This window comes from Protopterus annectens, chromosome 5.part1, assembly GCF_019279795.1.
Source record: "Protopterus annectens isolate FY-2018-M chromosome 5.part1, PAN1.0, whole genome shotgun sequence".
Lineage (NCBI taxonomy): Eukaryota > Metazoa > Chordata > Ceratodontiformes > Protopteridae > Protopterus > Protopterus annectens.
The window spans coordinates 777,697,929-777,719,730 of record NC_056736.1 but is presented as its reverse complement, the minus strand read 5'-3'; the positions used below and the strand labels follow the sequence as shown (position 1 = coordinate 777,719,730).

Here is a 21,802-nt window from a genome sequence, read left to right as displayed (position 1 = left end):
CTGCACTCTCCTGGTGTGGGTTCTTCACGTTGCTCATGTTTTTAGTGACAGTTCTTGGATGTTTGTTATTATAAGATGTAGTTCTTTCTTCACTGCACTCTCCTGGTGTGGGTTCTTCATGTTGCTCATGTTTTTAGTGACAGTTCTTGGATGTTTGTTATTATAAGATGTAGTTCTTTCTTCACTGCACTCTCCTGGTGTGGGTTCTTCACGTTGCTCATGTTTTTAGTGACAGTTCTTGGATGTTTGTTATTATAAGATGTAGTTCTTTCTTCACTGCACTCTCCTGGTGTGGGTTCTTCACGTTGCTCATGTTTTTAGTGACAGTTCTTGGATGTTTGTTATTATAAGATGTAGTTCTTTCTTCACTGCACTCTCCTGGTGTGGGTTCTTCACGTTGCTCATGTTTTTAGTGACAGTTCTTGGATGTTTGTTATTATAAGATGTAGTTCTTTCTTCACTGCACTCTCCTGGTGTGGGTTCTTCATGTTGCTCATGTTTTTAGTGACAGTTCTTGGATGTTTGTTATTATAAGATGTAGTTCTTTCTTCACTGCACTCTCCTGGTGTGGGTTCTTCACGTTGCTCATGTTTTTAGTGACAGTTCTTGGATGTTTGTTATTATAAGATGTAGTTCTTTCTTCACTGCACTCTCCTGGTGTGGGTTCTTCATGTTGCTCATGTTTTTAGTGACAGTTCTTGGATGTTTGTTATTATAAGATGTAGTTCTTTCTTCACTGCACTCTCCTGGTGTGGGTTCTTCATGTTGCTCATGTTTTTAGTGACAGTTCTTGGATGTTTGTTATTATAAGATGTAGTTCTTTCTTCACTGCACTCTCCTGGTGTGGGTTCTTCATGTTGCTCATGTTTTTAGTGACAGTTCTTGGATGTTTGTTATTATAAGATGTAGTTCTTTCTTCACTGCACTCTCCTGGTGTGGGTTCTTCATGTTGCTCATGTTTTTAGTGACAGTTCTTGGATGTTTGTTATTATAAGATGTAGTTCTTTCTTCACTGCACTCTCCTGGTGTGGGTTCTTCATGTTGCTCATGTTTTTAGTGACAGTTCTTGGATGTTTGTTATTATAAGATGTAGTTCTTTCTTCACTGCACTCTCCTGGTGTGGGTTCTTCACGTTGCTCATGTTTTTAGTGACAGTTCTTGGATGTTTGTTATTATAAGATGTAGTTCTTTCTTCACTGCACTCTCCTGGTGTGGGTTCTTCATGTTGCTCATGTTTTTAGTGACAGTTCTTGGATGTTTGTTATTATAAGATGTAGTTCTTTCTTCACTGCACTCTCCTGGTGTGGGTTCTTCACGTTGCTCATGTTTTTAGTGACAGTTCTTGGATGTTTGTTATTATAAGATGTAGTTCTTTCTTCACTGCACTCTCCTGGTGTGGGTTCTTCATGTTGCTCATGTTTTTAGTGACAGTTCTTGGATGTTTGTTATTATAAGATGTAGTTCTTTCTTCACTGCACTCTCCTGGTGTGGGTTCTTCACGTTGCTCATGTTTTTAGTGACAGTTCTTGGATGTTTGTTATTATAAGATGTAGTTCTTTCTTCACTGCACTCTCCTGGTGTGGGTTCTTCACGTTGCTCATGTTTTTAGTGACAGTTCTTGGATGTTTGTTATTATAAGATGTAGTTCTTTCTTCACTGCACTCTCCTGGTGTGGGTTCTTCATGTTGCTCATGTTTTTAGTGACAGTTCTTGGATGTTTGTTATTATAAGATGTAGTTCTTTCTTCACTGCACTCTCCTGGTGTGGGTTCTTCACGTTGCTCATGTTTTTAGTGACAGTTCTTGGATGTTTGTTATTATAAGATGTAGTTCTTTCTTCACTGCACTCTCCTGGTGTGGGTTCTTCACGTTGCTCATGTTTTTAGTGACAGTTCTTGGATGTTTGTTATTATAAGATGTAGTTCTTTCTTCACTGCACTCTCCTGGTGTGGGTTCTTCATGTTGCTCATGTTTTTAGTGACAGTTCTTGGATGTTTGTTATTATAAGATGTAGTTCTTTCTTCACTGCACTCTCCTGGTGTGGGTTCTTCACGTTGCTCATGTTTTTAGTGACAGTTCTTGGATGTTTGTTATTATAAGATGTAGTTCTTTCTTCACTGCACTCTCCTGGTGTGGGTTCTTCATGTTGCTCATGTTTTTAGTGACAGTTCTTGGATGTTTGTTATTATAAGATGTAGTTCTTTCTTCACTGCACTCTCCTGGTGTGGGTTCTTCACGTTGCTCATGTTTTTAGTGACAGTTCTTGGATGTTTGTTATTATAAGATGTAGTTCTTTCTTCACTGCACTCTCCTGGTGTGGGTTCTTCATGTTGCTCATGTTTTTAGTGACAGTTCTTGGATGTTTGTTATTATAAGATGTAGTTCTTTCTTCACTGCACTCTCCTGGTGTGGGTTCTTCACGTTGCTCATGTTTTTAGTGACAGTTCTTGGATGTTTGTTATTATAAGATGTAGTTCTTTCTTCACTGCACTCTCCTGGTGTGGGTTCTTCACGTTGCTCATGTTTTTAGTGACAGTTCTTGGATGTTTGTTATTATAAGATGTAGTTCTTTCTTCACTGCACTCTCCTGGTGTGGGTTCTTCATGTTGCTCATGTTTTTAGTGACAGTTCTTGGATGTTTGTTATTATAAGATGTAGTTCTTTCTTCACTGCACTCTCCTGGTGTGGGTTCTTCACGTTGCTCATGTTTTTAGTGACAGTTCTTGGATGTTTGTTATTATAAGATGTAGTTCTTTCTTCACTGCACTCTCCTGGTGTGGGTTCTTCATGTTGCTCATGTTTTTAGTGACAGTTCTTGGATGTTTGTTATTATAAGATGTAGTTCTTTCTTCACTGCACTCTCCTGGTGTGGGTTCTTCATGTTGCTCATGTTTTTAGTGACAGTTCTTGGATGTTTGTTATTATAAGATGTAGTTCTTTCTTCACTGCACTCTCCTGGTGTGGGTTCTTCATGTTGCTCATGTTTTTAGTGACAGTTCTTGGATGTTTGTTATTATAAGATGTAGTTCTTTCTTCACTGCACTCTCCTGGTGTGGGTTCTTCACGTTGCTCATGTTTTTAGTGACAGTTCTTGGATGTTTGTTATTATAAGATGTAGTTCTTTCTTCACTGCACTCTCCTGGTGTGGGTTCTTCACGTTGCTCATGTTTTTAGTGACAGTTCTTGGATGTTTGTTATTATAAGATGTAGTTCTTTCTTCACTGCACTCTCCTGGTGTGGGTTCTTCATGTTGCTCATGTTTTTAGTGACAGTTCTTGGATGTTTGTTATTATAAGATGTAGTTCTTTCTTCACTGCACTCTCCTGGTGTGGGTTCTTCACGTTGCTCATGTTTTTAGTGACAGTTCTTGGATGTTTGTTATTATAAGATGTAGTTCTTTCTTCACTGCACTCTCCTGGTGTGGGTTCTTCACGTTGCTCATGTTTTTAGTGACAGTTCTTGGATGTTTGTTATTATAAGATGTAGTTCTTTCTTCACTGCACTCTCCTGGTGTGGGTTCTTCACGTTGCTCATGTTTTTAGTGACAGTTCTTGGATGTTTGTTATTATAAGATGTAGTTCTTTCTTCACTGCACTCTCCTGGTGTGGGTTCTTCACGTTGCTCATGTTTTTAGTGACAGTTCTTGGATGTTTGTTATTATAAGATGTAGTTCTTTCTTCACTGCACTCTCCTGGTGTGGGTTCTTCATGTTGCTCATGTTTTTAGTGACAGTTCTTGGATGTTTGTTATTATAAGATGTAGCTCTTTCTTCACTGCACTCTCCTGGTGTGGGTTCTTCACGTTGCTCATGTTTTTAGTGACAGTTCTTGGATGTTTGTTATTATAAGATGTAGTTCTTTCTTCACTGCACTCTCCTGGTGTGGGTTCTTCACGTTGCTCATGTTTTTAGTGACAGTTCTTGGATGTTTGTTATTATAAGATGTAGTTCTTTCTTCACTGCACTCTCCTGGTGTGGGTTCTTCACGTTGCTCATGTTTTTAGTGACAGTTCTTGGATGTTTGTTATTATAAGATGTAGTTCTTTCTTCACTGCACTCTCCTGGTGTGGGTTCTTCATGTTGCTCATGTTTTTAGTGACAGTTCTTGGATGTTTGTTATTATAAGATGTAGTTCTTTCTTCACTGCACTCTCCTGGTGTGGGTTCTTCACGTTGCTCATGTTTTTAGTGACAGTTCTTGGATGTTTGTTATTATAAGATGTAGCTCTTTCTTCACTGCACTCTCCTGGTGTGGGTTCTTCACGTTGCTCATGTTTTTAGTGACAGTTCTTGGATGTTTGTTATTATAAGATGTAGTTCTTTCTTCACTGCACTCTCCTGGTGTGGGTTCTTCACGTTGCTCATGTTTTAGTGACAGTTCTTGGATGTTTGTTATTATAAGATGTAGTTCTTTCTTCACTGCACTCTCCTGGTGTGGGTTCTTCACGTTGCTCATGTTTTTAGTGACAGTTCTTGGATGTTTGTTATTATAAGATGTAGTTCTTTCTTCACTGCACTCTCCTGGTGTGGGTTCTTCACGTTGCTCATGTTTTTAGTGACAGTTCTTGGATGTTTGTTATTATAAGATGTAGCTCTTTCTTCACTGCACTCTCCTGGTGTGGGTTCTTCACGTTGCTCATGTTTTTAGTGACAGTTCTTGGATGTTTGTTATTATAAGATGTAGTTCTTTCTTCACTGCACTCTCCTGGTGTGGGTTCTTCACGTTGCTCATGTTTTTAGTGACAGTTCTTGGATGTTTGTTATTATAAGATGTAGTTCTTTCTTCACTGCACTCTCCTGGTGTGGGTTCTTCACGTTGCTCATGTTTTTAGTGACAGTTCTTGGATGTTTGTTATTATAAGATGTAGTTCTTTCTTCACTGCACTCTCCTGGTGTGGGTTCTTCACGTTGCTCATGTTTTTAGTGACAGTTCTTGGATGTTTGTTATTATAAGATGTAGTTCTTTCTTCACTGCACTCTCCTGGTGTGGGTTCTTCATGTTGCTCATGTTTTTAGTGACAGTTCTTGGATGTTTGTTATTATAAGATGTAGTTCTTTCTTCACTGCACTCTCCTGGTGTGGGTTCTTCACGTTGCTCATGTTTTTAGTGACAGTTCTTGGATGTTTGTTATTATAAGATGTAGTTCTTTCTTCACTGCACTCTCCTGGTGTGGGTTCTTCACGTTGCTCATGTTTTTAGTGACAGTTCTTGGATGTTTGTTATTATAAGATGTAGTTCTTTCTTCACTGCACTCTCCTGGTGTGGGTTCTTCACGTTGCTCATGTTTTTAGTGACAGTTCTTGGATGTTTGTTATTATAAGATGTAGTTCTTTCTTCACTGCACTCTCCTGGTGTGGGTTCTTCACGTTGCTCATGTTTTTAGTGACAGTTCTTGGATGTTTGTTATTATAAGATGTAGTTCTTTGTTCACTGCACTCTCCTGGTGTGGGTTCTTCACGTTGCTCATGTTTTTAGTGACAGTTCTTGGATGTTTGTTATTATAAGATGTAGTTCTTTCTTCACTGCACTCTCCTGGTGTGGGTTCTTCACGTTGCTCATGTTTTTAGTGACAGTTCTTGGATGTTTGTTATTATAAGATGTAGTTCTTTCTTCACTGCACTCTCCTGGTGTGGGTTCTTCATGTTGCTCATGTTTTTAGTGACAGTTCTTGGATGTTTGTTATTATAAGATGTAGTTCTTTCTTCACTGCACTCTCCTGGTGTGGGTTCTTCATGTTGCTCATGTTTTTAGTGACAGTTCTTGGATGTTTGTTATTATAAGATGTAGTTCTTTCTTCACTGCACTCTCCTGGTGTGGGTTCTTCACGTTGCTCATGTTTTTAGTGACAGTTCTTGGATGTTTGTTATTATAAGATGTAGTTCTTTCTTCACTGCACTCTCCTGGTGTGGGTTCTTCACGTTGCTCATGTTTTTAGTGACAGTTCTTGGATGTTTGTTATTATAAGATGTAGTTCTTTCTTCACTGCACTCTCCTGGTGTGGGTTCTTCATGTTGCTCATGTTTTTAGTGACAGTTCTTGGATGTTTGTTATTATAAGATGTAGTTCTTTCTTCACTGCACTCTCCTGGTGTGGGTTCTTCACGTTGCTCATGTTTTTAGTGACAGTTCTTGGATGTTTGTTATTATAAGATGTAGTTCTTTCTTCACTGCACTCTCCTGGTGTGGGTTCTTCACGTTGCTCATGTTTTTAGTGACAGTTCTTGGATGTTTGTTATTATAAGATGTAGTTCTTTCTTCACTGCACTCTCCTGGTGTGGGTTCTTCACGTTGCTCATGTTTTTAGTGACAGTTCTTGGATGTTTGTTATTATAAGATGTAGTTCTTTGTTCACTGCACTCTCCTGGTGTGGGTTCTTCATGTTGCTCATGTTTTTAGTGACAGTTCTTGGATGTTTGTTATTATAAGATGTAGTTCTTTCTTCACTGCACTCTCCTGGTGTGGGTTCTTCACGTTGCTCATGTTTTTAGTGACAGTTCTTGGATGTTTGTTATTATAAGATGTAGTTCTTTCTTCACTGCACTCTCCTGGTGTGGGTTCTTCACGTTGCTCATGTTTTAGTGACAGTTCTTGGATGTTTGTTATTATAAGATGTAGTTCTTTCTTCACTGCACTCTCCTGGTGTGGGTTCTTCACGTTGCTCATGTTTTTAGTGACAGTTCTTGGATGTTTGTTATTATAAGATGTAGCTCTTTCTTCACTGCACTCTCCTGGTGTGGGTTCTTCATGTTGCTCATGTTTTTAGTGACAGTTCTTGGATGTTTGTTATTATAAGATGTAGCTCTTTCTTCACTGCACTCTCCTGGTGTGGGTTCTTCATGTTGCTCATGTTTTTAGTGACAGTTCTTGGATGTTTGTTATTATAAGATGTAGTTCTTTCTTCACTGCACTCTCCTGGTGTGGGTTCTTCACGTTGCTCATGTTTTTAGTGACAGTTCTTGGATGTTTGTTATTATAAGATGTAGTTCTTTGTTCACTGCACTCTCCTGGTGTGGGTTCTTCATGTTGCTCATGTTTTTAGTGACAGTTCTTGGATGTTTGTTATTATAAGATGTAGTTCTTTCTTCACTGCACTCTCCTGGTGTGGGTTCTTCATGTTGCTCATGTTTTTAGTGACAGTTCTTGGATGTTTGTTATTATAAGATGTAGTTCTTTCTTCACTGCACTCTCCTGGTGTGGGTTCTTCATGTTGCTCATGTTTTTAGTGACAGTTCTTGGATGTTTGTTATTATAAGATGTAGTTCTTTCTTCACTGCACTCTCCTGGTGTGGGTTCTTCACGTTGCTCATGTTTTTAGTGACAGTTCTTGGATGTTTGTTATTATAAGATGTAGTTCTTTCTTCACTGCACTCTCCTGGTGTGGGTTCTTCACGTTGCTCATGTTTTTAGTGACAGTTCTTGGATGTTTGTTATTATAAGATGTAGTTCTTTCTTCACTGCACTCTCCTGGTGTGGGTTCTTCATGTTGCTCATGTTTTTAGTGACAGTTCTTGGATGTTTGTTATTATAAGATGTAGTTCTTTCTTCACTGCACTCTCCTGGTGTGGGTTCTTCACGTTGCTCATGTTTTTAGTGACAGTTCTTGGATGTTTGTTATTATAAGATGTAGTTCTTTCTTCACTGCACTCTCCTGGTGTGGGTTCTTCACGTTGCTCATGTTTTTAGTGACAGTTCTTGGATGTTTGTTATTATAAGATGTAGTTCTTTCTTCACTGCACTCTCCTGGTGTGGGTTCTTCACGTTGCTCATGTTTTTAGTGACAGTTCTTGGATGTTTGTTATTATAAGATGTAGTTCTTTCTTCACTGCACTCTCCTGGTGTGGGTTCTTCACGTTGCTCATGTTTTTAGTGACAGTTCTTGGATGTTTGTTATTATAAGATGTAGTTCTTTCTTCACTGCACTCTCCTGGTGTGGGTTCTTCACGTTGCTCATGTTTTTAGTGACAGTTCTTGGATGTTTGTTATTATAAGATGTAGTTCTTTCTTCACTGCACTCTCCTGGTGTGGGTTCTTCACGTTGCTCATGTTTTTAGTGACAGTTCTTGGATGTTTGTTATTATAAGATGTAGTTCTTTCTTCACTGCACTCTCCTGGTGTGGGTTCTTCACGCTGCTCATGTTTTTAGTGACAGTTCTTGGATGTTTGTTATTATAAGATGTAGTTCTTTCTTCACTGCACTCTCCTGGTGTGGGTTCTTCATGTTGCTCATGTTTTTAGTGACAGTTCTTGGATGTTTGTTATTATAAGATGTAGTTCTTTCTTCACTGCACTCTCCTGGTGTGGGTTCTTCACGTTGCTCATGTTTTTAGTGACAGTTCTTGGATGTTTGTTATTATAAGATGTAGTTCTTTCTTCACTGCACTCTCCTGGTGTGGGTTCTTCACGTTGCTCATGTTTTAGTGACAGTTCTTGGATGTTTGTTATTATAAGATGTAGTTCTTTCTTCACTGCACTCTCCTGGTGTGGGTTCTTCACGTTGCTCATGTTTTTAGTGACAGTTCTTGGATGTTTGTTATTATAAGATGTAGTTCTTTCTTCGCTGCACTCTCCTGGTGTGGGTTCTTCACGTTGCTCATGTTTTTAGTGACAGTTCTTGGATGTTTGTTATTATAAGATGTAGTTCTTTCTTCACTGCACTCTCCTGGTGTGGGTTCTTCACGTTGCTCATGTTTTTAGTGACAGTTCTTGGATGTTTGTTATTATAAGATGTAGTTCTTTCTTCACTGCACTCTCCTGGTGTGGGTTCTTCATGTTGCTCATGTTTTTAGTGACAGTTCTTGGATGTTTGTTATTATAAGATGTAGTTCTTTCTTCACTGCACTCTCCTGGTGTGGGTTCTTCATGTTGCTCATGTTTTTAGTGACAGTTCTTGGATGTTTGTTATTATAAGATGTAGTTCTTTCTTCACTGCACTCTCCTGGTGTGGGTTCTTCACGTTGCTCATGTTTTTAGTGACAGTTCTTGGATGTTTGTTATTATAAGATGTAGTTCTTTCTTCACTGCACTCTCCTGGTGTGGGTTCTTCACGTTGCTCATGTTTTTAGTGACAGTTCTTGGATGTTTGTTATTATAAGATGTAGTTCTTTCTTCACTGCACTCTCCTGGTGTGGGTTCTTCATGTTGCTCATGTTTTTAGTGACAGTTCTTGGATGTTTGTTATTATAAGATGTAGTTCTTTCTTCACTGCACTCTCCTGGTGTGGGTTCTTCATGTTGCTCATGTTTTTAGTGACAGTTCTTGGATGTTTGTTATTATAAGATGTAGTTCTTTCTTCACTGCACTCTCCTGGTGTGGGTTCTTCACGTTGCTCATGTTTTTAGTGACAGTTCTTGGATGTTTGTTATTATAAGATGTAGTTCTTTCTTCACTGCACTCTCCTGGTGTGGGTTCTTCACGTTGCTCATGTTTTTAGTGACAGTTCTTGGATGTTTGTTATTATAAGATGTAGTTCTTTCTTCACTGCACTCTCCTGGTGTGGGTTCTTCACGTTGCTCATGTTTTTAGTGACAGTTCTTGGATGTTTGTTATTATAAGATGTAGCTCTTTCTTCACTGCACTCTCCTGGTGTGGGTTCTTCACGTTGCTCATGTTTTTAGTGACAGTTCTTGGATGTTTGTTATTATAAGATGTAGTTCTTTCTTCACTGCACTCTCCTGGTGTGGGTTCTTCACGTTGCTCATGTTTTTAGTGACAGTTCTTGGATGTTTGTTATTATAAGATGTAGTTCTTTCTTCACTGCACTCTCCTGGTGTGGGTTCTTCACGTTGCTCATGTTTTTAGTGACAGTTCTTGGATGTTTGTTATTATAAGATGTAGCTCTTTCTTCACTGCACTCTCCTGGTGTGGGTTCTTCACGTTGCTCATGTTTTTAGTGACAGTTCTTGGATGTTTGTTATTATAAGATGTAGCTCTTTCTTCACTGCACTCTCCTGGTGTGGGTTCTTCACGTTGCTCATGTTTTTAGTGACAGTTCTTGGATGTTTGTTATTATAAGATGTAGTTCTTTCTTCACTGCACTCTCCTGGTGTGGGTTCTTCACGTTGCTCATGTTTTTAGTGACAGTTCTTGGATGTTTGTTATTATAAGATGTAGTTCTTTCTTCACTGCACTCTCCTGGTGTGGGTTCTTCACGTTGCTCATGTTTTTAGTGACAGTTCTTGGATGTTTGTTATTATAAGATGTAGTTCTTTCTTCACTGCACTCTCCTGGTGTGGGTTCTTCATGTTGCTCATGTTTTTAGTGACAGTTCTTGGATGTTTGTTATTATAAGATGTAGTTCTTTCTTCACTGCACTCTCCTGGTGTGGGTTCTTCACGTTGCTCATGTTTTTAGTGACAGTTCTTGGATGTTTGTTATTATAAGATGTAGTTCTTTCTTCACTGCACTCTCCTGGTGTGGGTTCTTCATGTTGCTCATGTTTTTAGTGACAGTTCTTGGATGTTTGTTATTATAAGATGTAGCTCTTTCTTCACTGCACTCTCCTGGTGTGGGTTCTTCACGTTGCTCATGTTTTTAGTGACAGTTCTTGGATGTTTGTTATTATAAGATGTAGCTCTTTCTTCACTGCACTCTCCTGGTGTGGGTTCTTCGTGTTGCTCATGTTTTTAGTGACAGTTCTTGGATGTTTGTTATTATAAGATGTAGCTCTTTCTTCACTGCACTCTCCTGGTGTGGGTTCTTCATGTTGCTCATGTTTTTAGTGACAGTTCTTGGATGTTTGTTATTATAAGATGTAGTTCTTTCTTCACTGCACTCTCCTGGTGTGGGTTCTTCATGTTGCTCATGTTTTTAGTGACAGTTCTTGGATGTTTGTTATTATAAGATGTAGTTCTTTCTTCACTGCACTCTCCTGGTGTGGGTTCTTCACGTTGCTCATGTTTTTAGTGACAGTTCTTGGATGTTTGTTATTATAAGATGTAGTTCTTTCTTCACTGCACTCTCCTGGTGTGGGTTCTTCACGTTGCTCATGTTTTTAGTGACAGTTCTTGGATGTTTGTTATTATAAGATGTAGTTCTTTCTTCACTGCACTCTCCTGGTGTGGGTTCTTCACGTTGCTCATGTTTTTAGTGACAGTTCTTGGATGTTTGTTATTATAAGATGTAGTTCTTTCTTCACTGCACTCTCCTGGTGTGGGTTCTTCACGTTGCTCATGTTTTTAGTGACAGTTCTTGGATGTTTGTTATTATAAGATGTAGTTCTTTCTTCACTGCACTCTCCTGGTGTGGGTTCTTCACGTTGCTCATGTTTTTAGTGACAGTTCTTGGATGTTTGTTATTATAAGATGTAGTTCTTTCTTCACTGCACTCTCCTGGTGTGGGTTCTTCACGTTGCTCATGTTTTTAGTGACAGTTCTTGGATGTTTGTTATTATAAGATGTAGTTCTTTCTTCACTGCACTCTCCTGGTGTGGGTTCTTCATGTTGCTCATGTTTTTAGTGACAGTTCTTGGATGTTTGTTATTATAAGATGTAGCTCTTTCTTCACTGCACTCTCCTGGTGTGGGTTCTTCACGTTGCTCATGTTTTTAGTGACAGTTCTTGGATGTTTGTTATTATAAGATGTAGTTCTTTCTTCACTGCACTCTCCTGGTGTGGGTTCTTCACGCTGCTCATGTTTTTAGTGACAGTTCTTGGATGTTTGTTATTATAAGATGTAGTTCTTTCTTCACTGCACTCTCCTGGTGTGGGTTCTTCGTGTTGCTCATGTTTTTAGTGACAGTTCTTGGATGTTTGTTATTATAAGATGTAATTCTTTCTTCACTGCACTCTCCTGGTGTGGGTTCTTCATGTTGCTCATGTTTTTAGTGACAGTTCTTGGATGTTTGTTATTATAAGATGTAGTTCTTTCTTCACTGCACTCTCCTGGTGTGGGTTCTTCATGTTGCTCATGTTTTTAGTGACAGTTCTTGGATGTTTGTTATTATAAGATGTAGTTCTTTCTTCACTGCACTCTCCTGGTGTGGGTTCTTCACGTTGCTCATGTTTTTAGTGACAGTTCTTGGATGTTTGTTATTATAAGATGTAGTTCTTTCTTCACTGCACTCTCCTGGTGTGGGTTCTTCACGTTGCTCATGTTTTTAGTGACAGTTCTTGGATGTTTGTTATTATAAGATGTAGTTCTTTCTTCACTGCACTCTCCTGGTGTGGGTTCTTCGAGTTGCTCATGTTTTTAGTGACAGTTCTTGGATGTTTGTTATTATAAGATGTAGTTCTTTCTTCACTGCACTCTCCTGGTGTGGGTTCTTCACGTTGCTCATGTTTTTAGTGACAGTTCTTGGATGTTTGTTATTATAAGATGTAGTTCTTTCTTCGCTGCACTCTCCTGGTGTGGGTTCTTCATGTTGCTCATGTTTTTAGTGACAGTTCTTGGATGTTTGTTATTATAAGATGTAGTTCTTTGTTCACTGCACTCTCCTGGTGTGGGTTCTTCATGTTGCTCATGTTTTTAGTGACAGTTCTTGGATGTTTGTTATTATAAGATGTAGTTCTTTGTTCGCTGCACTCTCCTGGTGTGGGTTCTTCACGTTGCTCATGTTTTTAGTGACAGTTCTTGGATGTTTGTTATTATAAGATGTAGTTCTTTCTTCACTGCACTCTCCTGGTGTGGGTTCTTCACGTTGCTCATGTTTTTAGTGACAGTTCTTGGATGTTTGTTATTATAAGATGTAGCTCTTTCTTCACTGCACTCTCCTGGTGTGGGTTCTTCATGCTGCTCATGTTTTTAGTGACAGTTCTTGGATGTTTGTTATTATAAGATGTAGTTCTTTCTTCATTGCACTCTCCTGGTGTGGGTTCTTCACGTTGCTCATGTTTTTAGTGACAGTTCTTGGATGTTTGTTATTATAAGATGTAGCTCTTTCTTCACTGCACTCTCCTGGTGTGGGTTCTTCACGTTGCTCTTGTTTTTAGTGACAGTTCTTGGATGTTTGTTATTATAAGATGTAGTTCTTTCTTCACTGCACTCTCCTGGTGTGGGTTCTTCATGTTGCTCATGTTTTTAGTGACAGTTCTTGGATGTTTGTTATTATAAGATGTAGTTCTTTCTTCACTGCACTCTCCTGGTGTGGGTTCTTCACGTTGCTCATGTTTTTAGTGACAGTTCTTGGATGTTTGTTATTATAAGATGCAGTTCTTTGTTCACTGCACTCTCCTGGTGTGGGTTCTTCACGTTGCTCATGTTTTTAGTGACAGTTCTTGGATGTTTGTTATTATAAGATGTAGTTCTTTCTTCACTGCACTCTCCTGGTGTGGGTTCTTCACGTTGCTCATGTTTTTAGTGACAGTTCTTGGATGTTTGATATTATAAGATGTAGTTCTTTCTTCACTGCACTCTCCTGGTGTGGGTTCTTCATGTTGCTCATGTTTTTAGTGACAGTTCTTGGATGTTTGTTATTATAAGATGTAGTTCTTTGTTCGCTGCACTCTCCTGGTGTGGGTTCTTCATGTTGTTCATGTTTTTAGTGACAGTTCTTGGATGTTTGTTATTATAAGATGTAGCTCTTTCTTCACTGCACTCTCCTGGTGTGGGTTCTTCACGTTGCTCATGTTTTAGTGACAGTTCTTGGATGTTTGTTATTATAAGATGTAGCTCTTTCTTCGCTGCACTCTCCTGGTGTGGGTTCTTCACGTTGCTCTTGTTTTTAGTGACAGTTCTTGGATGTTTGTTATTATAAGATGTAGTTCTTTCTTCACTGCACTCTCCTGGTGTGGGTTCTTCACATTGCTCATGCTTTAGTGACAGTTCTTGGATGTTTGTTATTATAAGATGTAGTTCTTTCTTCGCTGCACTCTCCTGGTGTGGGTTCTTCACATTGCTCATGTTTTTAGTGACAGTTCTTGGATGTTTGATATTATAAGATGTAGTTCTTTCTTCACTGCACTCTCCTGGTGTGGGTTCTTCATGTTGCTCATGTTTTTAGTGACAGTTCTTGGATGTTTGTTATTATAAGATGTAGCTCTTTCTTCACTGCACTCTCCTGGTGTGGGTTCTTCATGTTGCTCATGTTTTTAGTGACAGTTCTTGGATGTTTGTTATTATAAGATGTAGTTCTTTCTTCACTGCACTCTCCTGGTGTGGGTTCTTCATGTTGCTCATGTTTTTAGTGACAGTTCTTGGATGTTTGTTATTATAAGATGTAGCTCTTTCTTCACTGCACTCTCCTGGTGTGGGTTCTTCATGTTGCTCATGTTTTTAGTGACAGTTCTTGGATGTTTGTTATTATAAGATGTAGTTCTTTGTTCGCTGCACTCTCCTGGTGTGGGTTCTTCACGTTGCTCATGTTTTTAGTGACAGTTCTTGGATGTTTGATATTATAAGATGTAGTTCTTTCTTCACTGCACTCTCCTGGTGTGGGTTCTTCATGTTGCTCATGTTTTTAGTGACAGTTCTTGGATGTTTGTTATTATAAGATGTAGTTCTTTGTTCGCTGCACTCTCCTGGTGTGGGTTCTTCATGTTGCTCATGTTTTTAGTGACAGTTCTTGGATGTTTGTTATTATAAGATGTAGCTCTTTGTTCACTGCACTCTCCTGGTGTGGGTTCTTCATGTTGCTCATGTTTTTAGTGACAGTTCTTGGATGTTTATTATAAGATGTAGCTCTTTCTTCACTGCACTCTCCTGGTGTGGGTTCTTCACGTTGCTCATGTTTTTAGTGACAGTTCTTGGATGTTTGTTATTATAAGATGTAGTTCTTTCTTCACTGCACTCTCCTGGTGTGGGTTCTTCATGTTGCTCATGTTTTTAGTGACAGTTCTTGGATGTTTGTTATTATAAGATGTAGCTCTTTCTTCACTGCACTCTCCTGGTGTGGGTTCTTCACGTTGCTCATGTTTTTAGTGACAGTTCTTGGATGTTTGTTATTATAAGATGTAGTTCTTTCTTCACTGCACTCTCCTGGTGTGGGTTCTTCATGTTGCTCATGTTTTTAGTGACAGTTCTTGGATGTTTGTTATTATAAGATGTAGTTCTTTCTTCACTGCACTCTCCTGGTGTGGGTTCTTCATGTTGCTCATGTTTTTAGTGACAGTTCTTGGATGTTTGTTATTATAAGATGTAGTTCTTTCTTCACTGCACTCTCCTGGTGTGAGTTCTTCACGTTGCTCATGTTTTTAGTGACATTTCTTGGATGTTTGTTATTATAAGATGTAGTTCTTTGTTCGCTGCACTCTCCTGGTGTGGGTTCTTCATGTTGCTCATGTTTTTAGTGACAGTTCTTGGATGTTTGTTATTATAAGATGTAGTTATTTGTTCACTGCACTCTCCTGGTGTGGGTTCTTCGAGTTGCTCATCTTGAGATCTCCAGTAGAAAACCTCTTGACAGGAATAATTAAAAAATTCCTTTGACTTTAATTTTAAGAAAATAATAAAGAGTCTATGTTAATCTAACTTTTAGTAAATATAGAATAATAATAGACACCACCAGTAAATAAAAGTATTTGCACAGTTCGAAAAATGTCATAGAATAAAAAGCTTAAAAATTTTTTATGCAAATACTACCCATGCAGTTTTGTCACTGGAAGTTCAATGCACAAGGCTTACAGAGGAACCCAAAGCCTTGCTAATAGTTACTCAAACACATCCAATTTCTTCGTCTATTCAGACCAATGTTCAAATTTCAAGGTAGATGAATGAATAAAACAAAGCAAAACTGTATCTATCAGTTTTATTGATGGATGAATAAAACAAAGCAAAACTGTGTCTAACAGTTTTATTTGATGAATGAATAAAACAAAGCAAAACTGTATCTAACAGTTTTTTTGATGAATGAATAAAACAAAGCAAAACTGTCATACTGAGCATTTAGTATATCTGGCCACCTGCATGGAATGCAATGCATTCTATGTAGGTAAAACGGACAGGAAACTAAAAGATAGGATTAGGGAGCATATATATCAGATTAGAATGAAGTCTGAAGTGAATGCTCTTTCTAAGCATGTGCTAAAAGAAGGTTCAGGACATGTTTTTAATTTTATGATTATACAAATTAATATGCCTAGTCAAAGAGAGGGAGATATAAGGAACCGGACAGAGGAGTTAGAAACAGACTGGATTATCAGACTGCAGGCACATAACACTCCTGGGTTGAATGACAAAATCCCATTAAAACCAAAACTGAAAAGTAGGAGGTTTAAATATTAATACACACATTAAGTAAAGTCTTTTAAGTTGTATAGGAAGGGTTTTAATAAATACATATGTATATATTTTAATCTAAGAATAGTATATTTTATTAGAAGTCTATTTATTAGCTATTTTATTTATATATGTTAATGTTAAGTATGATGAAGCTTTTCTAAGCACTACTTTTAGGCACTTTGTAGTTATTGTTCCTTTAAGAATTAATTGTTTTAATTGTTTAATTCATCTAACGATGATTAGATTCATGTGTATAAACATTTATATATAGTGGATTAGTGAATGCAGTCTTTATGGTTTGATAAAGCTACATAGCGAAAGCGCTTACCTGTTTTTTGTTTGTTCAATAAAACTGTTAGATACAGTTTTGCTTTGTTTTATTCATTCATCTACCTTGAAATTTGAACATTGGTCTGAATAGATGAAGAAATTGGATGTGTTTGAGTAACTATTAGCAAGGCTTTGGGTTCCTCTGTAAGCCTTGTGCATTGAACTTCCAGTGACATAACTTTTAGTAAACTTTTAGTTACATTTTTCTAAAAATTAAAGGATATTTCCTGTCAGAATATTAAAATCTAAGCAGAGCTATGGATTTCTGGTGCTATCAGACTGGCATTCTGGCCACCAATATTGGGACATTCTGATAACACAGGAACACATGTGGGCTATGTGACATGTGTGTGCATGTGTCTGCATGTGTGTGTCTGTGTGTTGTGTTTGGAAGAATGAATGTGGAGGGTGCTTGTGCCATCATTGTTAACTACTGCAGGAAAGTGCTGATTTCACCTCCCTGCAGTTAAAAGTGGTTAAGAGACATACAGATTAACTGACAGTGGTCTTTCTGAATTGCAAAATACTGCACTGTGTAAAAGAGTCTTTTAACACAGCCCTTAACACAAGCAGTAGGGTCTTTTCTGAATCCTTGAGAAAGTTTCTGAGTTAGTCCATTTATCTAAAAGCACCTTATCATGTGCTCTTATTTGAGGTAGTCGCATCATTTTCCCTTTCAAAACATTCTTCTTAACTGCCCAGGAGTGCTAATCAGCAATGTGTATATATGAATTCATGAAAATGGGCTTTCTATAAATTTCTGAAGAAAATTTTCATTTCTGTTATTTTACCTTAAAACAATATCCACAAATTTGATTTTATAAAACTACAATGTAAATAAATTTTAAAAATGAGTTGTAAAATTAATACCCTTTAAAATGTTCTGAGGTCCAAATCAATTCCCAACCAGATCAAAAATTCATTATCAGTAAAGTGATCATCAAACTTATTAAAAAAAAAAAAAAGGTTGACTGTAAGTGATCACATGCTAGCAGCTCAAGACACGCTTGCTTGCTGCCACTTGCATTGAATTGGAAAGTGCCCTACCTCCCGCTAGCCTGCTGTTAATTAATTGCCTAGCCCTCTCACCACCCAGGCCTACTGTGCTACATAGCCCTACTGGAGCCCAAAGTCCAACCCTAAAAGTCTCACACAGTCACTAACCTTAACCATAGCACTCTCCTCCTTAACCCTAAAGTCCTGATTGCTCCTTAAATCTAAAATTCTACTCCCCCCTCCCTAAACCTAAAGCCCCTTATTATTTCCTAACCTTAAAACTCCACTCCCACTACATAACTCACTGCCTAGAGCTCATGATTGCTCCCTAACCCTAAACCCCCTTCCTGGTCCCTAAAACTAAAACTCCCTTCTTGCTCCCTAAACCTAGAGCTTCCCCCTCCCAGTCGCTGCCTGAAGCCCTTTTCGGCATTCCCACCCAATGCCACTTCCTCTCCATGGCTGCTGGACATAACTTGCTCAAATTCACTACTGTGTTCTGGTGAGACATAACAGCTTTACTCTCTCCTCACAGCTGCTGCACTTTGCCCGAACATGTATTCATGTTCAAGCAGGAGTGTGAGTGGCTAGGTGTATGAACTACAGGGTGCCTGCCTGGAACTTGGGCACTTGTAGAAGACATGATTAAAAATATATTTATTTTCCCATTCAGCTGATACTATATTACCATATGGAGGTGGGAACAGCAGCACCCCTTTGCTACTCTCAGATTTTTGCCATCATGGGTATTGAGCATGCCATACTGTATGACTTTTTGGTATTAGTAAAAAATAACTTAAGGAGAGTATGGTTTCTGCACTTAGTCATCTTGTGTAAGCAGTCATTTATGCACTTTTGTTATGAACTTTTCAAAGTGCAGAAATAGCGTATTAACAATCCATTAAAATCTTTTGTGCTTTTGTCAAGTCTGCTTAAATGTACCTATTTATTTTTCCTTTTACATCAAGGCTTTTATTAAGCATTTAGTATGAACTTCTCAGTCATACATTAAAATATAGGGGGGGCTTTACTTTTTAGGCACCAAACCAAAACAGGAAATGTTATGCAGCATTAGTATTAGATCATGGCGTTTAGCACTGTTTACAACTGTCATTACTTAGCAGTTAGCAGATAAAATGTTCTGATTTTCATATTTTTCTCTTCAAAACATTGCTAGTGTTTCCTGATACATTGTTAAAACATAAGAGCTTTTTGTTTGAAGGGTAAAATAATTTTGAAGACACACAATGCTGTTTTGAGGGCCTAGATAGATTAGTTTTCAGATACTGATGCACTGCAAAGTATATTATACACTTTATACATTTTCTAGCTGATGTAGTCTCATGGGGACACATATACTTGGTACATGAAAGTCACATGTTCAGGAATTTAATTTTTGTTTAGTTTGATTCTTGATTTCAGCTATTGTTTGTATCACATTTCTTTTTTATTGATTGTCCTGATTTATATGCAACAGGAAATGCTGTGATATAAATTGTAGATCAAAGACAGAGAAAAATAATTACACTTGTGCAGCTGTTATCCAAAAGACATTATTAAGCATTTCCCTGGGGGCAGTTCAAGAGAGTTAACAGAAATGTAAGTAGTGAAGAATATTTTATGCCACAAGTGGTAGTATGATAGAGGGGTTTGAAGCGCATGGCTACCCTAAACAAATGTAATAGTAATGAGTTAGATATTTTTGAATTGTAACACATTAACATTACCAGCAGCTGCTCGTATGACACAGTGAGTAATAACTTTCAGTTGTGCAGTCATACTAAAAGAACATTAAACCTCAACACATAGAGCTAATACAGTGGGTATGTAAAGTTATTAATTGTACACATCTTAAAGGTTACAAGAAAAATTTGCTGCAGATATTTTATTTTAATGAATCAGGCTATTTGCAGAAAATCTCCATTTAGTTTTACAGGTACACATCAGTTGGGGTTGCAGTAGGGTTTGCATAAGGAAATTTATATTTAATCCATCCTATAACTGGTTATTCATTTTTTTTTTCAATTTTTGTTTCCTGCAGCATAGGTTTATGAAATATTTAACTATATGCTATTGTAGAATATTTTCCGTAAGGATAAAGAAATCTTATAGTAGGTTTAACAAATGGACAATGGGGCATTTGAATGACGTTAAATGTGCAAAACAGAAAATTCACTTTATTGAGCATATAAGGAAGGTTCTAATCTTAGATTTATTATATGAGTAATGCTTTGTGTTCAGTTCCAGATTACAGGGTAACAGGTTGGATAATAAACTTTTACTAAAAGAAATTAAATAGCAGAATAAGGCAAACTAAACTTCTGACCTTTTCATTTGTTAAATAAATATGCTTGAATCAATATCACTGTATGTGTTGCAGATGGGTCTACTTGAGTAGACCAAAAATCCATTTAAATCAAAAATTACTTAACTGAGACAACAACACTGAAAACTTACTTTAATGAACGTTCACACCACTGGAATTTTAATCTGGGAAAGAAGACAGTTTGAAAGCATTAAAAAACAAACACACTGAAGCATGTCATGCCCTCTACACCCCCCAAACTAAATATACCAACTACAAGATCGCACTATAGTGTGGAAAAGGGCAAAATTCCCCATGTTAGCAAACAACCTCCTTTCCCAGATTAAAATTTCAGTGATGTAAATGTTCAATAAAGTAAGGTTTCAGTACTGTCATCTTGGTTAAGTGAGATTCAATTAAATGGATTTTTGGTCTACTCAAGTAGACCCGTTGCATATACATGTCCATTTAAAATATTTATTCATAGATGCAATTATTTATCATTGCTTCGCGTGATAGTTATAATTTGATCATGCATTTTAGGCACTTTTAAATGTATGATTTCATTCATAGGTAGGTACTGGGCTATCGGCCCAAGGGCCTAAGTAAGCCTAGCCAACAAGGTTCCCTGGCTTACACCATCCAAGAAAGTTAATTTCTGTGCTCCTGTTGAGCAGTGATCCCTAGGGTGTATTTCCTATTTCCCATCCACTCATCAACATTTTTCTCGAAGAGTACTAATGAGGAACTTTGCTTGACATAGATGGGTAGCTTGTTCCAGAGTATAGGAAGTCTCTGGGACAGGAATCTATCCCTCCAGCATGTCCTGTTTATTGTGGTGACAAGGTTTAAGTCCCTAGAGCATGTAGCTTGGAGGGATTGGGATTTCTTTAAGTGTAGCATGTCCAACAGCTCTAGGTTTAACATAGCTTTATATGTTAGGCAGAGATCTCCTCAGAGTAGGCGATATGCTACAAAGTAAATTTGGAGTTTTTTGAGACAGTCAGTGTAGGGTATCTGTTAGAGGCCAGTAATCCTCTTTGTGAGGTACTTCTGTGGCCTTTCCAGCTGCTGCAGATGTCTTGTGAGGTATATTCCAAATGGGACATTGTACTCTATAATGGGTCTAATGAGTGTTGAGTAGAAGGGAACAATGACCTCTTTTTTCCTAGATAAGAACCCTTTTGTGATGCGGTGTGCCATGTAGAAAGATTTCCTGACTACTGTAGCGATGTGATTATCGAAGGAGAGACTACTGTCCACCTGGGTCCCAAGGTCTCATCACACATACAGCATTAAGTAGACTGCCATTTATGTGGTAGTTCATGGGTACAGAGTTTTTACCAAAGGGGATGACAATGCACTTTTTGGCATTGAGCTTGAGGCCATACCTCTGACACCAGGCATCTGTCTCAGTGAGGCCTTTCTGTAGGATGTTCTCATCATTTGGGGACTCGACTATGGCTCCTAGTTTGCAGTTATCTGCAAAATTCATTATCAGGAGGCCTTCTGTGTTAGCCTGTACTTCAGAGAAGTAGATACCAAACAGGAGAGGTCTCAAGACTGAACCCTGTGGTACTCCACTTGTCACTGGTTTGAAGTCAGATTTGGAGTCTGCTACTTTCACAGTGTGGGTTCTGTCAGTAAGCCAGTTGGCAACCCATCTTGTGACATAGGGATTTATACCTAGTTTAGTGAGTTTATCTATAATTCCAGAGTTGGGGATGGTGTTGAATACCTTGGTGAGATCTAGATAGGCTGTGTGAGTCTAGCTATAATTCCAGAATGGAAGATGATGTTGAAAGCCTTGTCGAGGTCAAGATAGGCTGTGTGAACCACCTTACCCTCGTCTACGGCTTTGGTGACTGCCTCAAAGAAGTCATAAAGGTTCAGAAGGCATGATCTACCTTTCACAAACCTGAACTGGGTGGGGTCCAGAGTTTGGAGGTTACCAATGTCTTTGTTTATGAATTCCATGATGATACGTTCCATGGTCTTGTGGACCAGGCTCATCAGGCTAATA

General features: G+C 38.2%; 1 protein-coding gene across 1 annotated transcript in view; it reads left to right on the top strand.

Moving 5' to 3' along the window:
* Positions 1 to 21,802, top strand: part of LOC122803651 (cholecystokinin receptor-like) — a 1,370,554-nt gene that overhangs the window by 1,273,088 nt on the left and 75,664 nt on the right. The window lies entirely within an intron of this gene.